Source organism: Hippocampus bargibanti, linkage group LG11 (genome assembly GCF_051943395.1).
Source record: "Hippocampus bargibanti isolate YZ-2025 linkage group LG11, ASM5194339v1, whole genome shotgun sequence".
NCBI lineage: Eukaryota > Metazoa > Chordata > Actinopteri > Syngnathiformes > Syngnathidae > Hippocampus > Hippocampus bargibanti.
In genome coordinates, this window is record NC_142744.1 from 5,621,473 (window position 1) to 5,642,500 (window position 21,028).

General features: G+C 38.8%; 1 protein-coding gene across 1 annotated transcript in view; it reads right to left on the minus strand.

Annotated features, from left to right (window-relative positions):
* The window catches only part of tnr (tenascin R (restrictin, janusin)), a 134,580-nt gene extending 127,465 nt beyond the window's left edge, over positions 1-7,115 (minus strand). The window contains exon 1 of the mRNA XM_089007392.1: positions 6,902-7,115. The gene's annotated coding sequence lies outside the window, so the exon portion shown is untranslated. The remainder of the gene's footprint in view (positions 1-6,901) is intronic.
* Positions 7,116-21,028: the final 13,913 nt, after the last annotated feature.

Consider the following 21,028-nt stretch of genomic DNA (forward strand, 5'->3'; position numbering starts at 1 on the left):
TACTTCTTCATTTCCTTTCCTCTTCCTCTCATCACTTTGCTGCTGTGAAATATAAATTTCACCACTGTGAGACTAACAATTTCTCAGCATTTTGTATGCGGAACTGCCACGGCTTGGAATTGAAGCGGATTTACGTGGGACAGGAGATGTGAGACAATCACTTTTTGTCAATGGATGCTACAGCTTTGTGTTTGCTTTCAACATTTAGCTTGTAGCAGACGCACACATCTCGCCATGACGTCCTTGAAAGACTGGTGAAAAGGAGGCTTTGATCCTCTCTTCTTTCATCTAGAACACAGGTGTCAAAGTCAAGGCCCGCGGGCCAAATCCGGCCCGCCACATCATTTTTTTCGGCCCGTGAAAGCAAATCAAACTTGTTAAATTCCATGATGATTGCTAAAATCTGAGCCAAAATTTCATATTTTTGGATGTCAACCACAATAAAAGTCATTATTCTTGACTTCATTAATTTGCTGTGTGCTCTATATGTAATATTTGAAGGGATTTAAACATTCTAACGGGTTCCCCAAATTCATAACGGCCCTCGAGAGGAAACCATAACTGCAATGTGGCCCGCGGCAAAAAATGACTTTGACACCCCTGATCTAGAAGTACTTCATACAACAAATAGGGTGCAGAAAATGACTGTCTTTGTGTTGTCATATTTGTTATTGTGTTTTTTTTGTTTTTTTTTTTACTTCCAGATGGCGTCGCGAGAATAGCTGCCTTTACAGCAGCTCCTGTATTTTGTTTTTCTACTTCTTCCTTTCCTTTCCACTTCCTTTCATCATTTTGCTGCTGTTAAATGTACCACTGTGAGACTAATAAAGGAAAAACTAATCTATTAAAATATATATTATATATATAAATTTATTATATATATATATTAAAATTTGACTTCTGCGATCAAGACTGTTTGTTTTATTCACACAAAGCCCACCGGAATGACTCCAATGAGAGTTTTAGCTTGGGTCCTAAAATGGGCCATTTGCCTCAACGGGAGAGAAAAATATCGACTGTCAAACTCTGCTGTCCTACACATATTTCTTTTTTTCAAGTTCACATTTTAAGATCCTCCAAGGCTTTTTTGTCTTCACGCAAAGCAAAGCCAAGATTCCAACAAGCAGCCCACACTGTCGTCCCGCTTGCGTGGTTCAATGGTGATGTACAGTCCTCATTTACCAAATTTACAGCATTCAGCCAAACAAGACAATCCCTGGCTTGTACATACTGCAAATCCGCTGCTCCTTTCAGTTCTTTTGTCAGTTTAGTAAATTGGTTTTCTTTCTTGATTATTTTCGTGATGTGAGCGCGCATACACAGTGCGGTTGAAAGGCCCCCTGCGGAGAAAGTGCTGTGATGAGACGAACATAATCGCTACATTCATCCTTTCGCCGCTCATAAAGCGCAATGTGGTCAAGATGTCAATGGCAGAGAACTGTGTAGTTTAGTGAATGCCTCTCTTTAAACATTTAGAAAATAACAGTAAAATAACAGTCCCACAAGCAGACTATTATCATCCATTTTTTTTAATTATTCTTATGTCTGAAGTCTCTGTACACCTAAGCAATCAGGAAATCCGATTACAAATAAATTCCCTTAATTAACATTTAAACATTAGAATTTTAATAGTGTCATAAATAAATGTAAAAAAACATGTTTGATTCAATTATTCCAGTTTTGTGGCCAAGTCAGGAAATAGCAAAATAAACCCCCCCAAAAAATCATAGTTGTATTTTTAATAACTCAACTAAATATTTTAGAGATAAAGAGTTTTAAATTAACTCAGTCACTGCCATTCACAAATTGAAAATAGGACTTAGAGCGCCATTTCTGAATTTGTTCAGGTTTTGTTTTTTCATGCTTGATTGCCGATAAAGCGCTGGCCATGGCCTCTGACAATGTTTTTTTTTCTTTTCCACAAAAAGGCATCATTTCCCTTTTTTCCATGTTAGCGCTTTGTTACAGCTTTAGCTGTTGGTAAAGAGCTATATACTATATCCTTCAGTTTTGAAAGGCGCTTCGAAATTAAATGTATTATTATTATAAAACTAATATGTATGTATTGCATTGTATTTTGGACAGTTGCCCTCAGTTCAATCTCATAAAACTGCAGACCCATGTAATTTAGGAATTAACTCTCTTTACGATGAAAGTAAAGAGTATAATGTTTCTGATGCTGTATTGAATGTTTATGTAGTCCTAAAGCTCAATATTCTGTGGGCCCTGCAATTCAAGTGACAATGACACTGTGACAATGGAGTGGTCCCATTTTAGCGTCTAGCAGTGAATGAGTTAATGATCAAATAGAACATGGCAATCTTGACTTCCCCACAGGCTGGCAAATAAAGTTGAAAGCAGTAAAAGATGTGGCGTTGATGCTGAAGCAGCGGAGGGGGCGTGCATAGCTGAACAAATGTCACCTGTGTCATCTGAAATCGATACCAACACTTTGCATTTGCGATTTAAGCAGGCAGATTCCATTAATAAAAAAAATAAAAAATAAAAAAGCTGTAACATCAACAAACAAATAACCCTTGAGCTCCGTGCGGTGAGATTGCTTCATTCCAGTCATTTTAAATGAAATAATACAGCCGGACCTATGAGGTAGAACACAATCCTTTCTGAGACGTGTGTTGCCTTCCAGTTTGTCAAGTGTATATTAAAACCACAAAAAATAAAGCTCCAGGCAGCCATGCAAAGATCTGAAACAGTGGAGATCCATCATAGTTCCGAGCCTATACTCGATGGAGTAGAAGCTGGAGCGAAAACAATAATGATGCGGTACTCGAGTATGCTGATTGGGAATGGAGAGCGGACATATGAATGTTTTACTGGGTGTGACGGGGAGGTGAGGTGATACATATTAAAGGACAACCGACACCATTTTTTTGTTTCCTAAATGACATCAGAAAAACGTTGTATAGCATCTAAAATACCCAAAACACGCAGGCTGATATTTTTAGTCAAATGCAAAACACCAATAAAAATGACTTAAAGTGTCCCAAAACTACCTCAAAATGACCCTAGAGATGCTGAGTTTCAGAAGGTCCCGCCCCCTTGTTCGTGACGTCACGCAGGACGTCTAGCCTTGCTCTAGAATCAAAACAATGGCTTCAGATTCGGAGAAGATGCTTTCTTGTTACTCATCCAGTTATGAATATGATTCAAATAGTTCTGAAGAGGAAAGCATAAATGTTTGCAATCGATTAATGAAGTCCCCCCGTATCAATTCGAGCCGTCAGGACTCCAATGTACCAATGTAGGGTCCCAGAAAATGCACAAGATGGAACCCAAGCTCCATTGGAAATGGACTGATTTGTCTGCTGGGAATTTGTGTCAACTAGTATCAAATAGTCGTCTTGGTGCAACACACAACGATTCACCATCGCGTTATTTATGCGTTTTCCTTCTAATTTTGGCATCAACACGAAGTTTTCAGACCAAACAAAGTACCCAAAATGCTTTCTCGGTCAGGGGCGTTCCTTCAGTGACGTCACGTCAGGAATCGTCATCAACCCAAAAACAAGACTTCCTGAATATTCAGCACGAGTCTTAAAACGTAAAATATAGCTACTGTATATACCGTGGAATCTCTTAGTAGAAGTTATTTGAAGTGATTTTACAAATTATCGACACAACTTGTTCGGTGGCGTCGGTTGTCCCTTAAGATCAAGCACAACTGACATTACAGTGTATAAACCTCCCGCTTTAGGTGTCCCGCTTTGTTCCAGCTTCAGCTGTTGTTAAAGCGCTATATAAACCAATATGTAGGTATTGCATTGTATTTTCGACAAATGCCCAAATTTCCAGACCCATATAATTTAGGAATTAACAATTTTTTTCTGATGAAAGAAGAGCTTCTAAGCTTTCTTACGCTGCATTAAATGTTGATGTAGTCCTTAAACTCAATATTCTGTGGGTCCTGCAATTTGAGTGAATGTGACAGAAACCCCTGGCACTGGAGCGCAGACATTTCTTCACATCGTCTGGCACTGAATGAGTTAAAAATGGGTAAAGTTGGTCATAAGACCTGTCAGGATTTGAGTGTGAAGTGGCAGAATCTAAGAAATGCGGTACTCCAAAGAAAAAAGAAAGAGAGAAAAAAATAGATTCAGCGTCTTGGCTCACTGATGCCACCGTCACACTGGAGAGTAGACATAAAACTCTCCCAGACAGAGTCTGATGCAATCGAAATAGCTATGAAAGGAAATGTGGCAGAAATTCAGAACTGTTTATTCCTTATGAAAGAAACAGCACCAGTGTTTTTTTTTTTTTTTTTGTGTGTATGTCGTTAGACTCTCATTTTCACAGCTGGTAGATAATTATCAATTGTAGGTTTCCACATCAGTACCACTTTTCAGGCATATCGTCATGCCCCGCTGTGACCATGGACAAAGTGTCTCGCTTTACTTTTGACAAATTAAACCAACTCGATAGATGGGAATAACCTTCACAGGATGTCAGCTGGACAGTTTTTAAGCTGAGGGGAAGGGGTGAAGACGAGGAACACGCACGTGTAGATGGATGGTGAGACATATCGGGCCCGCCAGGGCGTTTAGAAATCGGACAGAGACGTGAGAAGTTCATTTGGCGTACTTGTCAACCAGCCGTGTTATGTACGATTTTTTTGCACATTTTTAGATATGTACCACATACAAGAATGTTTGTTCAATATAGAGATATTTTCGATTCAGTTTTCGTCATTAAATACTCGCAGTACAGTGAGACCTCAACTTACAAACACCTCAACTTACAAACTTTTCGTCTTACAAACGTCAAATTTATGAAAATTAAACCTTATAATAAGCACTATTTTCATAATACGCACCCACCACGGCTGGCGGAGTGATCTTCGGCGGAAGCACACGACCGAACAGCACCAGAGGTTAAGTTACCAACAGTCCTTATGGAAGGTGACTCTCCTTCCATAAGCCATCAACGACCATCAAAAAGGTAAATAAAACTTCATTTTACAGCACAGTTTATTTCTTTAATTACAGTCCTCATGTAATGCGCCTCTCTTTCCAAACAGCAATTCCCTTTGACCTTCGACCTCCAACGCCATTCCATCAAGCCATAAATGACCATAAATAAAGTGACTTTATGATACAATGCAGTGTATTTCTTTCATTACAATACAATAGCACATTTATTATACATAGACTAAGGTATGTTGTGTGTAGTTTTAAGGCTTATAAGTATATTTCATGGAAACCCGGGAACGGATTATTCCCATTTTAATGGTTTCCTATGGGAATTTTTTTTTTAGATACACACTTTTCGCCTTACACACTCTGTCTGGGAACCAATTAAGTTCGTAAGTTGAGGTCTCACTGTACTGTTAATGATAACAAATATCGCGACTCAATCTTCCCGATTTTCAATCCAAATGCAGTGGTGACATGTTAAGGGCAAAGTAAATCAGGCCTTCGGATTTGTTCACGGGTTTATTAACTACTCATGAGATTAAAGCTAGGTGATATTAGCTTGAGAGGCGGAGTTACCACACAAAAAAAAAAAGTTGCGAAACGAGAACCCTAAGAAATGTATAAAATGATCTTGTGTTGGAACCAAAATGGCAGAATTTTCCCCTTGGCTTTAGCCCAAAGAATTGATTCATTGCCTTGTTTTTATTGCTTTCTCCCCTCTACCCACCACTCGCTCCGCCCCCAAATGTGAGTGTTACTAATGCACTTTGCTTTAAATCATTCACTGCCATTCCCGAATTTTTTCGGAAATTGAAGATATGATGTGGAACACCATTCCTGAATTTGTGTGGGTTTTGGTTTTTATTGTGGGGGTCCAATAAAGTGTAATCAGACCTCTGGCAATGTTTTTCCCTTGTATGAGTGAAATGACTGGCAATGACACCTGAGCATTTGAGCATTTGCTCAAAGCTACCAAGCAATTTGAATATTAATGAAATCCTCAACGGAATTTTAATAAAATATTGGCTTATATGCAGATGCACCTTACATGTGAAGTAATATTGATCCACAACAGGGCTCGCAACTACTGTCAGCATCCACTCCTTTTTCAGGAGCCTGTCCCAAAAAGATACTGAGTCCCTTTCATACCTGTCAATCTTGGCTAGTAGTTGTCCTTATAAATGATTACAATTCCCATATAAAAGTTGTAGTATGCCGTACATTATTTAAAATGATAAAAAACGCGAACACAAGCAAAAATACAGCCATCGTAGCGCGCATGCGCACGTTATGCTTTTATTAATCCGACTGTAGGCAGCGATTAAAAATATATACAGTACGATTGATGATGACTTTTGCTGCTTTGCCGTGACAATAGTAGCGATTATTAGGAGCAGCATTATTGTCGTTTGCTACCAGCAGTTGAGACGAACTGGATTTGAGCCGAAATGGTGTTTGTAAAATCGGTTCACAATTGTATTCATTTCCCCTGTATAAAAGTTGTATTGCGCCGTACATTATTTGAAATGATAAAAAAAAAACGCATGCAATACGGGAGAAACGCATAAGTTGACAGGTTTGCTCACTGCAGCAATGTTTTCTTCCAAAAGAGGAGTGTGTAAAAGCGATTGACAACTTTGTCAGACGAGTGCAGGTGTGCTTGAAACGAAATGGTGGACGTTTGGAACACGTCTTGGGAAAGCCATATTTTGACTAAAAATTGACAGAAATAGCTGAAACTCTGGTGTATGGTCTTTCATAAACTGAATAATGTGTTGTTATAATTTGAAATAAATAGCTTTTTAATCAAAGCCACAATTGACATTTTCATGGGTACGCATCATTTTGGGTCACCCTGTTTATAATGAAGGCAACCGACTACTATCTGACAACTTCAACCTTGCCTCGGACCGCTTGCAATGTGATTTAAAAAAAAATGAACAAACGTAACTTCAAATAACTTGACTCACCCGCTCCGATGTCACCTGTCGAAAGCTTTCCCGATTCACGCAGCTCTTGCGATGCTCGCTCTCTGTCAAATAGCGGCCGGTTCCGCACAAGTCCTGGACCGCTTGCCGTTTTTTCTACGCGAACCCTCGTTGCAGCGGGGCGTCAGCTGCTTGGGGTTGGTGGGGGTTGTGATGGTGGTCCGGGCTGGTTGCGATGGGCTCAGATGTACCCTCTCATCTCAGCCGTTCAGCTGCAGGGGAGAATGTGAAGATGAGTCGAGAGCAATTCTTGCCTTCTTGCTGGCAAGCTGGAACGCCCCCTCCACATCTCTCTCTCTCTCTCTCTCTCTCTCTCTCTCTCTCTCTCTCTCTCTCTCTCTCTCTCTCTCTCTCTCTCTCTCTCTCTCTCTCTCTCTCTCTCTCTCTCTCTCTCTCTCTCTCTCTCTCTCTCTCTCTCTCTCTCTCTCTCTCTCTCTCTCTCTCTCTCTCTCTCTCTCTCTCTCTCTCTCTCTCTCTCTCTCTCTCTCTCTCTCTCTGTCATCTACACTTGTCTTTCTCTCACCCCCATCTCCTCTAATCTTTATCACGCTCTCTCCTTCTCTATTTCTCTCTCTCTTTTCTCCATTTAAAACTCTCTCTGATTTTCTCTGTATCTCTCTCTCTCTCTCTCTCTCTCTCTCTCTCTCTCTCTCTATTTACTTGTCGTTCTCTCTCTCTCTCGCCCCATCACCCCTTCTCTTTTTATATATATATTTTTTTCTCTATACATATTTTTTCTCTCTTTATTTTTCCCTCTCTTTTTCTCTATTTCTCTCCCTGTACCCTTGTCGTTCTCTCTCTCTTGCCCCCATCTCTCCATCTCTCTATTTCTTTCTTTCTTTCTTTCTCTATTTCTCACTTTTTTTGTCTTTCTGCATTTATCTCTCTATTTCTCTCCGTGTCTCTATTTTTCGCTCTATATTTTTTCTCTATATATATATTTTTCTCTCTCTTTTCTCTCTATATATTTTCTATCTTCTATAGTTTTCTCTCACTCTTTCCCTGTCTTCCTCTCTCTCTCCCTCTACCCTTCTTTCTCTCTATATCTCACACCCCCTCTCCCTTTTTCTTTTTTCTCTCTCTCTATATATATATATTTTTTGTTTGTTTCTCCCCCTTCTCTTTTTGTCTCTCTCTTTCTCATCTGAAACATCAGTTTTTTTTTTTCACTGTTATCCAAGACCGAAAATTCAACGAGCATTTGTGTGCACGGTCGACTTTAATACCCTTCAACCTTTATTGAGCCAAAGCTACTACTTTGCATTCGAAAATGTCACAGCACAGGAGCAATCAAAAATGTCACAAAAATTATGCAAATGAAGCACTCCAGTTACTCAAAACCAGTCATTTAAATCACTGTCGAACAAAGGGAATGCCATTAATCCGTTCTTGCCCACATAAAATGCCAGAAAAATTAAGACAAATGGTACTCTGCAATACTGTAATTGTAAATATATTATAATAAATTGATAGGATATAAAGAAGACGAGTCAAAGACCAACTGATATCTAATTTTAACTTTGTTTAACTTTGTTCCATTCACGTCAATTAATTTCAGAATTGACGCCGCAAATCGCAAATTAGCAAATTAGCATCGGATGCAAATTGAATTTGAATTAACTAGGCTGCAATTAAATATTGGTGAGGTTCCCAAGTCATATTATTTTATCATATTGTTTTGTTTTTGTTCTTTTGACTTCGAGATGGCGCCGCAAGAGTGGCTGCCTTTCCAGCAGCTCATGTGTTTTGTTTTTCTACCTCTTCCTTTCTTTTTCTCTTCCTTTCATAACTTTGCTGCTGTGAAATGAAAATTTCTCCACTGCAAGACTAATAAAGGTACAGTAAAGTCTCGTTATATCGATATCGGATATATCGATAGTCCCGGTTATATCGATACTATTTCTATGCACGCACGGAAAAAATTACATGCAAACAGGGTCGGATATATCGATAGTCCCGGTTATATCGATATTTTTTAGGACTCCCTTGAATATCGATATAACGAGACTTTACTGTAAATCCAATCCAATCAAGGTGTCTCTCAAAATTACAACGTTGCCGAAAAGCCTGCAATAAAAACTTTCCGATTACCAATGTATATACTGTATTTAATCATGATTGCAATTAAGAATGATAGAATTTCAATGTCTAAATAATAATCAATAAGTTTCTATTAACTCCTTAACTGCCAGACAATGTGCAAAAGTGTGTCCACTCCAGTGCCAGGGTTTTTGTCATTGTCACTTGAATTCCAGGACCAACATAATATTGAGTTTTAGAACTCTATAAACATTCATATCAACAATGTTCTCTTCTTTCATCAGAAAAAAATAGTTAATTCCTAAATTATATGGCTCTGGAGGTATATGAGCTAGAAATGACACACACACACACACACACACACACCCCGCCCCCTTTGCCCAAAACACAATCTTATTCTCAACCACACGCATATCTTGCTTTTTTTGTTTACCTCACCTAACAACCAGTCACGGAGAAACTACTGCATTTTTTTCAACATCCCAAAATGTCTGATCATTCATTACGGTGTGGCCCATTATAACAAAATGGAGCATTTCATCAAACGTTGATACTTAGCAAAGATTTCAATCACAACCGTTTGTTATCGCCGTCGCCTTAACTGCTCCCAATTGTCTTGGTGCTGCATTGTATAACAAGGCTTAACAGCCCCCGTTGTGTTTTTCAGGCAACCATGTTTATATTTACAAAGATGTGATACCGAACTAAATAAAGGCTTGTAATAGAGGTTCTTATCTTGGGATCCCTGTGCCTGTTTTTCCCTCTGCTGCTACAAAACGGCTATTGAAGAGGAGAAACAAGGTGGCATACATCAATACGGCCGTGGAATAATAATGTTCAGTCTGGGAAGCTAATTCCTTTTACAGCGACACAATAAGGCTTCCACGTCACCACATTGTTCCCGGGAAAAGACGTTAGACGGTATAAGACGAAGACCTGGGTTCATCGTGTGCGCACAATTGGGAAATAATTTTCTTCAGAGTTGCCCTTCACGTGAGGAGCGTGTGGAAAATCATACATGTGCATGTGTCTCCAAGGGATCGCGGATACTGACAGGGGGATAAAGACGAGAGCGCTCGAATCGATATGGCTTTTCTCTTCTCGCAACGCTGTCACAACTAGACAATTGAAGATTTGACTGAAAGTCGAGATATATATATAGATACCAATATACAGTGAGACTTCAACTTACGAACTTAATTGGTTCCCAGACAGAGTGTGTAAGGCGAAAAGTGTGTATCTCAAAAAAAAAATTCCCATAGGAAACCATTAAAATGGGAATAATCTGTTCCCGGGTTTCCATAAAATATACTTTTCAACTAAATAAGCCTTAAAACTACACACAACATACCTTATTCTATGTATAATAAATGTGCTATTGTATTGTAATGAAAGAAATACACCGCATTGTATCATAAAGTCACTTTATTTACATTTGTGATGGTCATTTATGGCTTGATGGAATGGCATTGGAGGTCGAAGGTCAAAGGGAATTGCTGTTTGGAAAGAGAGGCGCATTACATGACGACTGTAATTAAAGAAATAAACTGTGCTGTAAATCAAGTTTTATTTACCTTTTTGATGGTCGTTGATGGCTTATGGAAGGAGAGTCACCTTCCATAAGGACTATTGGTAACTTCACCTCTGGTGCTGTTCGGTCGTGTGCTTCCGCCGAAGATCACTACACCAGCCCTGGTGGGTGTGTATTATGAAAATAGTGCTTATTATAAGGTTTAATATTCATAAATTTGACGTTTGTAAGACAAAAAGTTTGTAAATTGAGGTGTTTGTAAGTTGAGGTCTCACGGTATATATATGGATTTTTTTTTATATGTCATTTGTTGAAAGTGCGCCTTATATTCCAGAAAATATGATATATTAATTGACATTTGACTTGCTAAAATCAGAGGGATCTGAAGTACCTCCAGGTTGAGTGATGGAATCCTGCAAATTGTCTACTGGAAGCACAAGAACCTCCAGTTGCGAAATCAGCGCATTCTCTGCACTATTTGTTGTTTTTATACCCTTATCATTTATTGTCTCGGGCGTGTCATCCTTGCAATTTTGCTATTGTCGTGTTGTTTATCTGGTTGTGACGAGTACACAAGTTTAGGGCTGCCACTGGGTGCTTGTTTTGATTATGTTTTTCACAACAGTCCTTTCATAGCACACCGAGGTATGGGAAACTTTGGAAAAGGCCGTCGTGGAACAAATAGTAAAATTTTGTATTGTGGCTAGATGAAGGTATCAATCCAGTTCCTATTTTTTTATTTTCGGGTGGTCATAAGCGAGCTTGGATTCATCTCGGCTGATTTTGAGCGCAACGTAGGATGTACGTACCATGCACTGGTCACCAGACAATTTTCTGTGTTTTAGACAAATATAACCCTGCTACGAAACAGGATTAGGGCCACTGAAGAAAAAAAACAATAAGGTTGGCAAGATTCTCACTTTAGTGTCAGAATTGTAACTTTAAAGTGAGAATTCTGACTTCATTCTCAGAATTCTGACTTTCAAGTGACTTGAAAGGAGCTTCGTTTGCTTTCAACATTTAGCTTGTAACAGACGTGCACATTTCATCATGACGTCCCCGATCCACTAGTGCAAAGGACACTTTGATCCTCTCCTCTTTTATCTAGAACTGCTTCATATGACAAAGAGGGTGCAGAGAGTGCTTAATATTGAATGACTGTCTGTCTTTTGTGTGATCTCACATTATTTATTGTTTTTTTGTTGTTGTTTGACTTCAAGATGGCGCCGCGAAAGTGTCTGCCTTTACAGCAGCTCCTGTATTTTGTTTTTCTACTTCCTTTCCTGTCATCACTTGGCAGCTGTGAAATGTTAATTTCTCCACTTCGAGACTAATAAAAGCTAAGCCGCTAATTTAATCTTGCAACACTTAGCTTGTAGCAGATGTGCATATTTCACCATGATGTCCCTGATCCGCTATACGAACCTATTTTAAACATCTTTTCTATTTGCTTTCACATAGTCTTATTTTCTCGAACTTCCTGTCATCATGTCACATTCTGTCCAGCTTTACATGACATCACATCCTGTAGTTACATTTTGTCCCATCCCAAAAGATAAAATACAGTAAAGTCTCGTTATATCGATATTCAAAGGAGTCCGAAAAAATATCGATATAACCGGGACTATCGATATATCCGACCCTGTTTGCATGTAATTTTCTCCGTACGTGCATAGCAATAGTATTGATATAACCGGGACTATCGATATATCCGATATCGATATAACGAGACTTTACTGTATTATTTTTGTTTTTACTTTTGATTCCTGCTTCATTAATTAAAACCCTAACAGCAAGAGTGGATGCCTTTACAGCAACTCCTGTATTTTGTTTTTCTACTTCTTCCTTTCCTTCCCTCACTTTGCTGCTGTGAAATGTACATTTCTCCACTGCGAAACTAATAAAGGCTAATCCAATCCATCCATGAAGTACTGTTTTCATCAATGGCGATCAAATTATTTCCATGACAACCGTGGTAATAATAACAATAACATGACGACAACAATTTCATTCATTTCCAGTATCATGTTCCATGATGTGACTTTCTTTCCTAAATCTCCCCCAATTCCCAATGGCCACCTCGTCCCTGCTTCTGCTGATTCTTAACAAATCTTGCATCCACATCCAAATTCGATACACCAGTCATCAATATCACCTTATCTGCATCTCCACAGGGCAATATTGAAATGAGTTTAACGTGAAGACCCACGAACAATAAACGGAAGCTACGAATTTATCCCACTCGTGCGATGAGTCTATTCTCTAAGGAAATATACTGTAGCTAGTGAGGATTTGAGAGCAGAAAGTCATCCAGGGAGGCATATTTTACACCACACACACATTTTTTTTACACTATTTTGCTGCTGTGAAATGTAAATTTCTCCACTGCGAGACTAATAAAGGCAAATCCAATCCAATCTAATTAATCTACAAATGATTAAAGTTTGCGCCGATCCCACAGGACATGATTACACTTTTGTGTTTAATGCGCTAACTTGTTTAAGTGTTGCCAGATAAAATTTGCTATTGCCAGGAGACCCAGAGTACAAAAATAAATATATGCATTATTTTTTTTTATTTTACACAATTGAGAAAGGAAAAAAATAAGAGGCTCCTGATGTCGGTACTGCTTCCACGCTGCTTTACTTGAAGGTGACGCTGCATCACTTCCACTCTGTTACTTAGCATCACTTGGCAGCATTGTGCGAGTTGGCAGGTAACAGCGCAGATTTTCCCCAAGCGGGGAAATATTCAAACAGTTTTTCCTGCCGATTCTCAACAAGTGCATATGGACAACAAATACTTGCCAAAGTCATCATATTCTTGTCGAGATTTGGAGTTAAGAGATTGGATTCCTTAACATCAACGTGTTGTAGTCCCTTGAGTGTTTTGTATTCCTGACTTTAGGTATCATATACTGCTGTTCAAAATAGTGACAGAGGAGATGAAAAATATGAAACAAGGGTGGTGACGCTCCCCAATTTACGAACGAGATACGTTACAAACGGTTGTTAGTAAGTTGAATTCGTTCGTAAGTGGCTTCAGTGCTATATTTTGTATAGAATGTATTTTTAAGGCTTAGAAAGTGTGTTTAAAGTCTATATAAGTATGTTTAAAGGACAACCGACGTCACTTTTTTGTTTCTTAACTGAATTCAGAAAAACGTTTTATAGCATCTAAAATACCCAAAACACGCAGTATGATATTTTTATACAAATGCAAAACACCAATAAAAATTAGTTAAAGTGTCCAAAATCTGCAAAAAATTGAGCTGCGAATTGGGCATTTTCAGAAAGTCCCGCCCCCAGTTCGTGATGTCACGCCAAGACGTCTTGCATTGCTGGAGAATCAAAACAATGGCTTCAGATTCGGAGAATATGCTTTCTTGTTACACATCCAGTTATGAATATGATTCAAATAGTTCTGAAGAGGAAAGCATACATGTTTGCAATCGATTAAAGAAGTCCTTCCGTGTCATTTTGACTGCAATGTAGCGTCCCAGAAAATGGCGACCAGCTCCTGTGAGGAATGAATCAGCCCGTTTCCACAGGCTGATAAATTCCTTCCACGGAGCTTGGACGCCCTCTTCTGGCGGCTTTTGGGTGCAACACAAGGTTTTCAGACTAAACAAGTACAGCAAAATACATTGACATGATGGAAGGACTGCTACAATGTGTCTTTTTCGGTCAGGGGCGTTCCTTTGGTGACGTCACGTACGGACTCGTCACCAACTCAACAACATGTAATTAATTCTGCCAATATGTTTTAACGTTTACACAGCATATCATGAAATTAGGACCAATCAATCAGCCCAAAATGATTTTCTCCATTACACAATTTAATAATCCCAAGCTACAAATGTTTTCGCACATAGTTTAAAATTACATGCTAGATAGTTTAATATTACATGCTACAATTGGACATGATATAATCTCATTTATGGTTTTATTGTTCTGGTGTTTACAGCAAAATTTTAGTTTACTGACGAAGCCTCTTGGATGAGAAGTGAAACGTCCAACACCTTCAAAGAAGTACAGATGATGGCTGAAGAAACCTTTTCATCACTATTATTAGTATTAGTATTAGTATTAGTATTAGTATTAGTATTAGTATCATTAGTATCAGTATCAGTATCATTAGTATCAGTATCATTAGTATCAGTATCATTAGTATCAGTATCATGAGTATTAGTCTCAGTAGTATGTGTATCATACCTCTGAAGATGGAGGTTACTGATTCGCTGTGGCGACCCCTTGAAGGGAAAAGCCGAAAGGAAAAGAAGAAGAAGAAGTATCAGTATCACTAGTATCAGTATCAGTATCATTATTATTATATGCAAATTTTCCCATTGTGGGACTATTAAAGGCGTTCTGATTCTGATTATTATGTCCTGTTTCTTGAACACACAACTCCCGAATTCAAACCGCAAAATAACCACCAATGACATGTTGCCACCAAAACAAAATATCCTCCTTTTCCTTGATCTGAAAATGAGTGCAATCATTCCTGAAATGTATTCAGGGAGAGAAAATGAGAATGCAGTCCAATGTTACTTTTCGAAATATTTCTTTGGCATTATCAGGCAATTAGCTCCTCACAGTCATCAAACGCTAGGGGGTGGTTCAGTTCTCAATCTCACATGCTCCTCTGTGACTCACATCCACCAAATCGCACAATCTCATTAATGGCAAAGCTTGCATGCGGCATCACACAAAAACACACACGACGCCTCGTAGAGTGCAAATATGCACTTTGGCTTCAACGCTATTAGCATATCATTTTGCAAAATGAAGGGTGGAGATGAAACGTCCTTCCGGATGTCAGACGCAACACGGTGACGATGACACAAGTGCTGATGTCTCCTGATAGAAGGCAGTAATTAGATCTTCAGACTTCAAAACATCTGGCGGAACGGAATCATCACCACCTTGAGGTGGATGCAATTGCATTGGAGGCAAATCTGATGATGAAAATGGCGATGGTGAGGAAAGGTGCAAGCCGCAGGCATCAAGGATCAATTTTATTTATGGTTACTGTAGGTGGTAAAGACGCATTAGGAGACCCGCTGCGCTTTTTCGGACAAATCTAAACAACCCGTAATGTTCATTTAATAAAGATAAAAAGGGGATGGTGAATTTAAGGATGAAATATGGTCCAAAACCACAAAATACTAAATATTAACTTTCTTTTTGGTTACAAGTTACTGTTTTCGATTGGGAAGAATGTCGCGGCTTGGAATTGAAGCGGATTTACGTGGGAATGGAGAGGAGACAATATTTTTTCCTCGATAGACGCAACGCTACAGCTTCATGTTTGCTTTAAACATTTAGCTTGTAGTAGACATCCACATTCCACCATGACCGGATCCACTGGTTAAAACGATGCTTTAATCCTCTCCTTTTCATCTTGAAGTGCTTCATACAAGAAAGGGTGCAGAAAGTGCTTCAATTGAATGATTGTCTGTTTTTTTCTGTGTTGTGTCAAATAATTGTTTTGACTTCAAGATGGCTGCCTCTTATATTTTGTTTTTTTTCTACTCTCCTTTCCTCTTTTGTCACTTTACTGCTCTGAAATGTTAATTTCTCCACTTTGAGACTAATAAATGCTAATTTAATCTTTAAAAACTTAGCGTGTAGCAGGCGTGCACGTTTCACCATGATGGCCTGATCCACTGGTGAAAAGGACACTTTGATACTCTACTCTTTCATCTAGAACTACTTCTTTTGTGTTGTGTCACATTATTTAGATTTTTTGTTATTGTTTTGACTTCAAGATGGCGCCACGAAAGTGGCTGCCTTTACAGCAGCTCCTGTATTTTATTTTTCTACTTCTTCCTTTCCTCACTTGAATGTTGTGAAATGTACATTTTTCCACTTTGAATCTAATAAAGGGGAATTTAATCTTTCAAAATTTAGCGTGTAGCAGACATGCACATTCCACCATGCCGTCCCTGATCCACTGGAGAAAATGATGCTTTGATACTCTTCCCTTTCATCCTGAACTGCTTCATATAACTGAGGGTGCAGAAATGCTTAAGATTGAATGACTGTGTTTTTTTTTTTTTTTTTTTTTACTTCAAGATGGCGCCACGAGAATGGCCGCCTTTACAACAGCTCTTGTGTTTTATTTTTCTACTTCTTCCTTTCCTTTCCTTTTGCTTTCATCACATCGCTGCTGTGAAATGTAAATTTCTCCACTGTGACACTAATTAAGGCGAATCTAATCTAATTTAATCTAAATTGGATGCTTGAATTTTCGTTTGTGCAGATTTTGGTAAATATCACGAAAAAAATGTGCAGGGTTATTCTCAGCTCACATTCCATCTTTCTACTTTCTACTTTACTACTTTTACTTTTTTTTACTTTAGTATCTTTCCAGCTTTTCTACTTTCATTTCTTTCATAACTTTGCTGCTGTGAAATGTAAATTTCTCCACTGCGAGACTAATAAAGGCAAATCCAATCCAATCTATCGTTCTCTTTCCCCTTAGGGGCAATTTCAAGAGTCTTCAGTGAACCTAACGCTTATTTTTGAAGGAATCCACTTGCCAGAGGAAATTCCAAAATAAGGTTTCTTCTTGTCAGGAACTATTGCTATTCATCATATCCACTTTTATGTGGCAATGCTGTCTTTTTACATTTGATAACCATTCCCATTTACATTTTAATTGGTGTGAAATCAAATGCAGGATGAAATAAACATGCATTTGCTTTTGTCTTCACTAAATCCTCTTGTGAGTTGCTCGTGAAAGCAGTTCTCCCTTAGGTTGTTCATTTTTCGAAAGAAACATCTCCATAAATGCTCATGAACGGACGGCGACAATAGGCAAATGACTTGTTTCCAACATTGCAAACGGACAAGATAACAACAAACCAAAAAAAAAAAAAAACAAAACAAAAAAAATCACAGCAAGATCATGTTATAGGTAAAAGAAAAAGCACAAAACAATGAAAGACTTCAAACGGCATGACATAAAATGAAAAGCAACCTGAAGAAAATGGACTTTTAAAAAGGTCAAGAATTTGTTTTCCCAAGCCTCGTGTCGACGGCAATATTGTTCAAGATACACAAAAACTTACAGAAGAGATCTCGAGTTAAAAAAAGATGCCATCAGAAAACAAAATGTGACTGTGCGAAAGAAGCATGGCCTGCCACAGGAATTGCTATGGCATTTCTACACGGCTATCATTGAATCAACCCTGTGTTCTTCCATCTAAAATTGGACAAAATCCGACTTCAACGGACTATTTGGGCACCGCCCTACACACTCTTGAGGACTTGCACACTGCAAAAATCGAAACAAAGGCGCGGAGTATCCTACTAAACCCTCCGCACCCTGCCCACCACCTTTTCCAGCGACTTCTTTCAGGCAGGCGCTATCGATCCATGCACAACAAATCCAGCAGGCATTTAAATAGCTTCTTCGTCGCCATTAACTCTCTAAACCACTGGTGTCAAAGTCAAGGCCCGGGGGCCAAATCCTGGCCCGCCACATCATTTTCTTTGGCCCGCGAAAGTAAATCTAACTTGTGAAATTCCATGATGCTTGTTAAATTCAGAACCAAAATTTCAAATTGTCCCATGTAAACCACAGAAAAAGTCATTATTTTTTTACTTCAAACTTGAAAACTAGTTATTCATTATTTAGTTGTGTACTATGTATATAATATGAGGAGATGATGAAACATTTACAAGTAACATCCGAGTTATGACCGCGTCCCGTTCCGACAAAACGGTCGTAAGTCAAACGGTTGCAAGTCGAAATCCATTCAAAATGGCCGACAGGACGTTTACACGACAGGATGTCAATCTGTTGTTTCAATGCAATGTTTTCTATTGAATACTATTATATACCAAACTGATTACAGTTCATGTATAAATTGTATAAATAATAAAAAACTGATGTAATGTAATGTGTTCATTTTTTTTTACTGTACAGTTCATTTATAAATGTTATACTTACCTTTTAGTGTACAAAATTGTTTACTGTACAGTTCATTTATAAATGTTATAGTGTTTTAGTGTTGTTTTTACCAGGCGTAGAAGTAAAAAAATAATGATTAAAAATCTGGCGGTCGGGGTTGTAAGTACGGGTGGTCGTAAATCGCGCCGGTCGTAACTCGGACGTTACCCATATGGTTTCCCAAAATTCATAACGGCCATCCAAGGAAAACCGCAACTACGATGTGGCCCGCAACAAATATGAGTTTGACACCATTGCTCTAAACGTTAACTCCAATCTAACTGTATAGTACATTTTTTCTCATGATGATACGAGTGCAGCGTGTTCACCTGGAGACAAATTCCTTGTGTGCTATACATACTTGGCCAATAAAGATGATTCTGATTCCATCCAAAATATGAACCATAACACCAATTTGTAAACAGACATTGCGCCTACCTTATTTTTGTTTCCGCCACATCATCCTGTAGTCATCAGGGCTTTTTACACAGCATCACAAAATTGGATATTTTGTGTCGCATTGGCTTTGGGGGGGGGGCAAGGTTCAGCAGGACGCCATCATTCCACTTATGTTTATGGACTAATTTGACCAATGTAAATAAATAAGTAAACAAAATACTCATGTTGACTTGCAGTAGTTCTCCGGCTTGCGTTTAGACAATTTAATTTGTCTCTCCAACTGCTCCTCAGAGTGTTGGGTTTTAGCACACGACCCAGCATGTCTTCTCGTGTCCTTCATTTGGGATCGGGGAGGTGTTTGCCAACGCTAATTAGGACCAGCTGGCAGGTGTCGGCAATCTACACTCCAATGGATTTTCAACCAAAGGGCCGCAGTCATTTTGCACTGAGTGAACTCTCTGAATCTGACAAAGACTTTTTTTTACAAATCATTGATGAGGGGAAAATAACTGAGGAGCATATTGCGGCGTGACCCCCTGACCCCTTCTATGCCCCCAAGCTCCCCCCCACCAATGGTGTCACGGGACTGACATCGTATTGAAGTTAGATATTTTCTCTGTGAGGTTCTTTCGGCTATGAATAAAATCTCAGATTGCACATCCAGTCACAGATCATATATTTGTAAATGCACTGTGGTGATGCTATCTTTTATGAAAATGGCTCCTGCTTTTAACGGGTGAATTTCTCTTAAAGGACAACCGACGTCTCCGAACAAGTTGTGTCTATAATTTGTAAAATGGCTTCAAATGACTTCTACTGGGCGTATTTTAATAAGATTCCACCGCATATAGCTATATTTTACGTTTTAAGACTCGCGCTGAATATTCAGGAAGTCTTGTTTTTGAGTTGGTGACGAGTCCGTACGTGACGTCACTAAAGGAACGCCCCTGACCGAAAAAAAAGACACATTGTAGCAGTCCTTCCATGACGTCAATGTTTTTTGCTGTACTTGTTTGGTCTGAAAACCTCGTGTTGCACCCAAAAGCCGCCAGAAGAGGGCATCCAAGCTCCATGGAAGGAATTTATCAGCCTGTGGAAACGGGCTGATTCATTCCTTACAGGAGCTGGTCGCCATTTTTTCTGCCTCTTTACTGGGACGCTACATTGCAGTCCAGATTCCTCAAAATGATCATGTTAAAAAATAAAAACAAATCAGAAAGCCACTTTTTCTGATTATTATTTTTCAGATTTTCCTGATTTTTCTCTGTTCTTTGACTATTTCAAATCCATTTCTTAGATCCCCGCAATCTATACACCGGAGCCGCAATCTACTGTATAGTCCGTAAAAGACATACATGGTCGTTCATCCTGTCCGAATGAGGATAACATTGCCTATCAGTGTCAAGTTGACATCAAGTGCAATGTGCCAATCACTTTCACGAATGGTCGAAAGTGCTCAGTGGGCTTCATTACACATTCGGGGGGGGCGAATCAAAGGATAATGAAATGACACCATGAGCGCTGACCTTATTCTAAAGTTAACTCTTCACCTCTGTATGACGATCAGGGTTCTATTAGGGTAAATAGCATGATGAAGTGAAAGCAGGCATGTGTATGTATTTATGTGTGTCAAATGTCTTCCTTAAAGCACCTCCTTTGAATTTTAAAGACCGTTCCATCACACTTTAGATTCAACTGTCATTTCCATCCAATACATCCAGGTGTGCGTGTGTGTGGTTCCCACGAGGCATATCCTTCGCACACCTAGTCCCCACCATGTAGCAAAAATGTGAGTGCATTTGTGGATGTGTGCATTTGCGTGTGTAAGCGCACTCATGTAAAAATTGAAAGTGAATAATATATTGTAAATATTCATGTTCTCGATTGCTTATCCTCACTCATGAGTTGTAAACTCATAGCATCATCGCACATACACGCGCACATACACGCACATACACGCACGCATACATGCGCGAATACCAACATTTACATAATGCATTTTTTAATTAAATAAAACAATGTAAGGGGGCAAAAAATATATAAAATCTGGAAAAAAAGGTTTACCAAAAACAAAAAGATTATCTCAAAAATCGGATGTGCTTCACAAAAAAATATTGGTGTCAAAATAGCTTCAAGGGCACTTGAATGTGCCATCTTTATTTAAAATATACTGTTGG